Raw genomic sequence first — 7,781 nt, forward strand, 5'->3', positions numbered from 1 at the left:
TGATGGATGTTATGGGCTTGAGTAGAGGGATCTGTGGGTAGCACTTGGTGTGCAAACAGGAGGACCTGAGATTGGATCCCCTGCACCCAGGTGAAAAGTCAGATGTGGCGGCACGTATCTGCAATTGTTGGTGCTCCAGACGCAGAGATAGGCAGGTCCTTGGAACTTTTTTCTCCTTTTTAGTGTCTAAAGTTTTGTCTTTGTTTGGTTTTTTTTTTAAGATTTATTTATTATGCATACATGTATCTCTGCAGGTCAGAAGAAGGCACCAAATCTCATTACAGATGGTTATGAGCCACCATGTAGTTGCTGGGAATTGAACTCAGGACCTCTGGAAGAGCAGGCAGTGCTCTTAACCTCTGAGTTATCTCTCCAGCCCTTGTCTTTGTTTTTTTAAAATATATATGGGTGTTTTTCCTGCATGTATGTATGTCTGAGAACTTCATGTGTGTTTGGTGACTACAGAGACCAAAAGAGGACATCAGTCCCCCTGGAATTAGAATCATAGATGGTTGCAACCTACCCTATCGATATGAGAATTGAATCCCGGTCCTCAGGAAGAGTGGCCAGTGTTCTCTAAGCCATCTTTCCAGCGCCAGATTCCTCAATCTTACTGGCTAGCTAGCCTTGTCAAGTCAGTGGCCAGGTTCAGCAAGAGGTACTGTCTCAAAAAATAAAAGATTGGTCAGGCATGGTGGCACATGCTTTTAATCCTGGCAATGAGGCAGAAACGGGGAATCTCTGTGAGTTCCAGGCCAGCCAGAGCTACCACGTAAGACCCTGCCCAAAATAATTATAACATTATATATAACATATATAATTACATATAAATAATTATAATAATAGTAATTGCAGGATAAAGGAAAACACTTGACTTTGACCTCTGACTCCCACACATGTGTACACACAGTCCTCACATACACATGACACACACATTGCACTCTCTCCCAGCCTGGCCTGCATTCACTGTCTTACAATGTCAGTGTGTTCATAACCCCACTCTGCCACCACAGACAGCCACAACACCCTAGGATCTCCGTGTTGCAGTGACCTCTGCAACTTTGTAGTCATGGACCCAAACAGTGGCCTGTGCACTATCAGCCAGCTTGCTTCTGTGCTTAGTCTCTCTGTTCTGTTGGATTGTGTGACCCTCACGACCCACAATGAGAGCAGGTAGCTAGCTAGTGCTGTGGAAACTGATGGGGGCTTGGGGAGGTTGTTTAGATATAGTTCTCCTTGGACTTCTAGAATGTGGGGTGGGAAGCTACAGGCAGACACAGGAAGCAGGAACTCAACCTTAGTCAGACCTCAGCAGTGAGCTAGGCATGGTGGTGCACCTCTTCAGTACCAATACTAAGGAGACTGAGATGTCTGGAGTTCAACACCAGCCTGGTCTATGTAGGGAATTCCAGGCTAGCCAAGACTATAGAATGAGACCTTATCTCCAAACAAAACTCAAACCAGTAGTGGTGAGTTACCATGTGGAGAGGTAGCTTAGACTTGTCTTATGCAATACTTTTTTTGGTTTTTTGAGATGTCTCGTGTAGTATAGGCTGCCTTGAACTTATTGTGTAATTGAGGAGAATAACTTTGAACTTCTGCTCCTCCTGCCTCCAACTTCCTGGTGCTGAGATTATAGAAGTGTGTCAAACACATAGGTTCTGTCTCAGATGTTATTTTATACCTGAGTTTACTTTAGCCATGTGAGTCTGGGGCTGGAACACCCTGGTTTGTTTGTTTGTTTGTTTGTTTGTTCCATTGTACTTTTAAACAGCATCTTACTGTGGAGTCCTGGCTATCCTGGAACTCTCTATGTAGACCAGGCTGGCCTTAAACTCACAGAGATCTGTCTGCTTCTGCCTCTCAAGTGCTGGCATTAAAGGTTTATGCCACAAGCCAGGCTGTGGAGGCACAAATTATAAACTATTTGGCCTATTGCTCAGGCTTATTACCAACAAACTCTTACCACTTAAATTAACCCATAATTCTTATCTCTGCTTAGCCGCGTGGTTTGGTACCTTTTTTAAAGTAAGGCATTCTTGTCTTGCATCCTCTGCATCTGGCTGGCAACTGCATCTCTGCCTTCCTCTTCCCAGAATTCTCCTAGTTTGGTAGCCCCATCTAGACTTCCTGCCTGGCTACTGGCCAATCAGCATTTTATTAACCCAATAGGAGTGACAACTCTTTACAGTGACCAAGAACATTATCCCACATCAGTGTATGCCACCACAAACATCCTTCCTTGGTTGGGTAACTAAGTAGCTGCATGACCTAACAGTGTGCATATCCCCTACTATGCCTAGGTTCACACACCTGCAGTAAGCCAGGACTGTGGCTCACACCTCTAATCCCAGCATTTAGGAGGTTGAGGCAGGAGGATCAAGAGTTTACAGTTGTCTTTTGCTACATAGTGAGTTTGAGGTCTGCCTGGGCTATGTAAGACCCTAAAAATGCCAACGGAGAAGAAAGGAAAGTACAAGTTATTCGTTCAACATATTTCCTAAAGATTTGCTGTGTGCCCAACGTTGCCAGGCACTGAGGACAAATAAGTGACCGGAACACAAGGACGCCTTGATCTTATGGGGGTCTATAGTCTGGTCGGCATGAGAGACAATGAGTAAATAAGTAAGTCAGTTATTTTGTAGGGTAGAAGGAGACGCAGAATGTACGGTCCTCTTGTAGTTTCAGAGCCTGGTATGATGTCGGGCACCTGTAATTCCAACCAGCACTTAGGAGATGGAGACAGGAGGATCTGGGTTCCGGGTCATCCCTAGCTACGTAGTAAGTTGCAGACTAGCCTGAGCTACATAGAGGGACCTTATCTCTCTCTCTGTGTGTGTGTGTCTGTCTGTCTGTCTATCTGTCCATTGTGGTGATGCACACCTGAAATCCTAGCACTCTAGAGACTGAGGCAGGAGGATTAAGAATTCTAGCCTAGGCCCTTCAGTGGTGGTGCATACCTTTAGTCATAGCACTTAGGAGGAAGAGGCAGGTGATCTCTGTGAGTTTGAGACCAACCTGGCATATAGAATGAGTTCCAGGACAGGCTCCAATGCTACAGAGAAACCCTATCTCAGAAAACCAAAAAAAAAAAAAAAGAAGAAGAAGAAGAAGAAGAAGAATTCTAGCCTGGCCTGGCCTGGCCTGAGGTACCTAGACCCTGTCTCACTACAACCAACCCTGTGGGGGTGTGCATATGCTCAGAGGCCAAAGAAGGACGGCGTCAGTGGCCTCCTTTGTCACTGTCTGCCTTATTCCTTTGAGACTGGGTCCCTCACGGAACCTTGAGCTTGGCTAGGTGAACCCAGCCACCCTGCTTCCAGTGCTAAGGTTACAGGTGCTGCACCCAGCTTTTTATGTGGCTGCTGAAGATTCAAACACAGATCCTTAGGCTTCGGCAGCCAACACACTTGCCCAGTGACCCACTCTCCAGTCTCTAGTGTGATTTCTTTTTGTTTGGTTTTGTTTTCCAGATAGGGTCCAGACTGGCCTGGAACTCATGATCCCCCTGCCTCAGCCTCCTGGGTGCTGGGATTAAAGCCTTTTGTACTGTTTCTAGAATAAAGCTTATCAATGGGAAGCCACTGCATAGATTTAGTTGCATGAGTAGACAGATGAAGTGGGTACCTAGTATAACCTGCTGCCTCTGTGCCTAGGTGCTGGAACACAGGGGTGACTAGAACAGCCTAGTCCTGTCCCATAGGGCTCACAGCTCTGCAGGAGTAAGGGAACCATCAGCAGGCAGGGCTACGATAGGAAGCCCAGGTAGGGAATTGGGGGTAGGATAGAGGAGGTATGGCGTAGAGGACCCAAAGCTTAATGTATAGTCTTTTTCAAGGAACTGTAGGGCTGAGGTGTGAAGGGTGGAGAGGGAGTGAGCTACCTGCTCACTGGGCTCCAGGAAGCAGCTGGAACTTTGTTCTGAGGACACGAGGGAGCCACAGGGCTTTTGAGCAGAACAGATGAACCCAGATGGGTAAGGATTGGTGGGGGTGGCTGGAGTGGGGAGCCTGATAGATACGCGGGAGCAAAGCAGGACCAGGCTCTCGGGGCCCAAGTAGACACACATGAGGCCTAGGACAAGTCCCAGGACTGAAGGAAGAGGTGACACTCGGGCTAAGAATTGAAGACATCGAAAACTAGGTAGAGCCAGGCAGTTGTGGCAAACGCCTTTAATCCCAGCACTCCAGAGGCAGAAGCAGGTGGAATATTGTGAGCTCAAGCCTGGTCTACGGAGCTAGTTCCAGGACAGGCTCCAAAGCTACAGAGAAACCCTGTGTGGAAAAACCAAAGGAAGGGAAGGAGGGAGGAAGGGAAGGAAGGAGGAAACCAGGTAGAAGCTGGTAGTGGTGGTGATGGCGCATGCCTTTAATTGCAGCACTTGGGAGGCAGAGGCAGTTGGATCTCTGAGTATAGGCCAGCCTGGTCTACAGAGTTGCAGGACAGCCAGGGCTACACAGAGAAACCCTATCTTGAAAAAGAGAAAGAAGGAAGAAAGGGAAGGAGGGAGGAAGAAAGGAAGAAAGGGAAGGAAGAAGGAAGGAAGGAGCCTGAACTCCTGATCCTCCTACTTCCGCTTCCCAAGTGTTAAGATGACAGACATAAGCCGTAACACCTAACTAAAATACATTTGCCCCTGTTTTTTGAAACAGGATATCATATGGCCCAGGTTAGCCTCCTACTCCTTCAACTCCTGATTCTCCTGCCTCTGCCTCCTGAGTGTTACAAGCATATGCCACCTCAATCAACAGTGTCCTGGAAATGGGAACCTGGACACCTTTAATGTCAGGAAGGAACATCTCCAGCTCAAAACCAGTCTGGGTTACATAGTGAGATCCTGTCCCAAATTAAAAAGGAAGAGATTTAGGAGTAGTAAAACCTGGAGCCATGGTGGGTAGAAGGTCTGTGGGGACACAGCAGGCCATGCCACTTGCAGAGCTGGAGTTCAGGGAGCCTTGGGAACTGGTGACAAGGATGCAGACTCAGAGAAGGGGACTGAAGCTGCCGTGGTCCACAAGGCGCAGACAGGCCCCCATGGGGCATGGTGAGAAGTGTTGTACCTGGGGGCGATGCGGTGCCACAGAAAAGTTAGAGCAGCCCCTCAGTGGTGGCACACGCCTTTAGTCCCAGCACTCGGGAGGCAGAGGCAGGCGGAGCTCTGTGAGTTCGAGGCCAGCCTGGTCTCCAGCGAGAGTTCCAGGACAGACTACAGAGAAACCTTGTCTCAGAAAACAGAAAGAAGGAAGGAAGGAAGGACGGGGAAAGGAAGAAAGAGTGATGAGCAGGAGGGGAACAGTTTAGAAGGTTGAGTTCTAGTTCAGAAGTACTTATCATTTGTGATGCTAATGCTGGACCCGTGTAACTTGTTCTTCAGACCCAGCACACTCTAAACAAACAAACAAAATGTAATTTTAAGATTAAAAACCAAACAAGCATGCCTTTGATTCCAGTGCCCAGGAGGTGGAGGCAGGCAGATCTCTTGATTTCCAGAACAACCTGATCTACATGGGGAGTTACAGGCCAGGCAGGGCCACCTAGAAAGACTCTATCTCAAAAGACAGAAACAAAAAGAAATAAGCCATGGTGATGCTCCTGTAGTCCCTGCGTCCAAAGGTACAGGCAAGAGGTCAGGGGCCAGCCCGGTCTACACAGTGAGTTCCAGGCTAGCCAGGGCTGCATAACTAGACTAGAGAGCGAATGAGCCAGATCCAGGTGTAATCCCAACACCTAGAAAGTGGAGATGGACTTAGTGGCCTTGAGAAACCACAAAGCCCTTGCTTCACTCCTAGCACAAAAAAAAAAAAAAAAAAAAAAAAAAAAGGGCGGGGGGGGGGGAGGAGGGAAGGAAGGAGAGAGAGGGAGTTAGTTCAAGGACTACATAGTGCAGACACTGTCTCAAAAACGATGTACCTGTCATGATGATAACACCTTTGATCCCAGAACTCTGGAGGTAGAGGCAGGTGGATCTCTGTAAGTTCGAGGCCAGCCTCGTCTATAAAGCTACACAGAGAAACCCTGTTTTGGAAAAAATTTAAAAAGTTAAAAAAAAAAAAAAAATCCCAGCCAGTTTTGCTTCCTCCTTGTCTGCAAATTGTGGTATCACGAGTGAACGCAAACAGGACCACAGGCCAAGGACCTGGGGGCTATTCTGTGGACGGGAAGAATGTATGTATCCTGGCCGAGGTGCACCCCAAGTATGAAAGGAAACTGAGCAGAAGACCAGCTAGGTGGATTTTACTGGGGCCTTTGAACACCTGCATAATGGTGACATGGGCCATGGAGGAATGCCAGCCTCTAGCTGGGCTGAATACTTCAGTCATGCTCCTGTTATGACCCCGGGACCCCCTGGGTCTGACTCCTGCTCCAGCTGAGGCTTCCAGTCTCTGGAGGCTAGGGCTGGGAAGAAGGGACACACCCCAACCAGGAGCCTGAGCCAAATTACACTTCAGTTTCTGTAGAAATTATGAGTAGGCAGGATGGCTCAGTGAGTAAAGGCTTTTTGTCAGTGAGTTGATTGGCCAGATTCAGTGTGCTGGTCCTACTGATAAAATGAGAAATGACCCTTGCAGGTTGCCCTCCGTCCTCCACATGATTGTCATGGCACACACAGAATAACTGTAATAAGAATGTTAAAGAAATTAAATATAGCATTTAAAATAATTTAACAATTAGTTGTTTCATACAGGGTCCATACAGCCCATGCTGGCCTCAAATGTCACAGTCCTTTTGGCTCCAACTTGTTAGTGCTAGAATGGCAGGTGTGGGCCACCATGTGCTGCTAAATTAATTTTTTAAAAGATTTATTTATGCCGGATGGTGGTGGTGCATACCTTTAATCCCAGAATTCAGGAGGCAGGGGGATCTCTATGAGTTCCAGGCCAGCCTGGTCTACAGAGTGAGTCCCAGGACATCCAGGGCTACACAGAGAAACCCTGTTTCAAAAGAAAAATACGTATATGTGTATCGTGACCACAAAAGGGCGTTGGATTCCCTGGAGCTGGAGTTATAGGCGGTGTGAGCTGCTCCTGTGGGGCTGAGAACCCAGCTCAGGTCCTCTGCAAGAGCAGTGTTTAACAGTGACTGCTGGCCTGGTCTCTCCAGCCGGGCTTTGTTTGTACTGAGGATCAGGCCTGTCTCAGACTCTCTTTGTAGCTGAGTTCATGCCATTGAACTCCTGGTGAATTCCTGCTTTCGCCTCCCAAGTGCTAGGATGATAGACTTGTCCAACTTTGTATTCTTCAGTGAAATGGTTCCCCATCAAAGCCTTCCTTTGTCCTCCCTCCCCCCACCCTGTGGTTCCCCCACTCCAAGGCTGCTGCTAACTTCTGCTACTATAGGTTTTCCCCTCAGATAACCTTGGCACTTGTCCTTGCTTGCTGGTTTGGGGATCCTGGTTTTTCTTTTCTGGAGACAGGTTTCTCTGTGTAGCTCTGGCTGTCCTAGAACTCATTCTGTAGACCAGGCTGGCCTTGAACTCAAGAGATCTCTGCCTGCCTCGCCTTGAGTGCTGGGTTTAAAGGTGTGCACCACCACACCCAGCTTGTTTTTCTTCTCTGAGGCAGTGTCTCACTCTGCAGCCAGGCTGACCTGAACTTCATAGATATCCTCCTGCCTCAGTGTCCCCGGTTGTGCAGGATGTGGGGCTGTAATACCAAGACTTGGGAGACGCAGGCAGGATTGCTGAAAGGCTCATCTAGGTTATACAGTGAGCTACAGACTAGTCTGATCCACCCACCCAAAAAGTTAATTAATAATAAGAATGCCAGCTGGGGATGTAGCCC

Source organism: Phodopus roborovskii, unplaced genomic scaffold (assembly GCF_943737965.1).
Source record: "Phodopus roborovskii unplaced genomic scaffold, PHOROB, whole genome shotgun sequence".
In the NCBI taxonomy this organism is placed as follows: domain Eukaryota; kingdom Metazoa; phylum Chordata; class Mammalia; order Rodentia; family Cricetidae; genus Phodopus; species Phodopus roborovskii.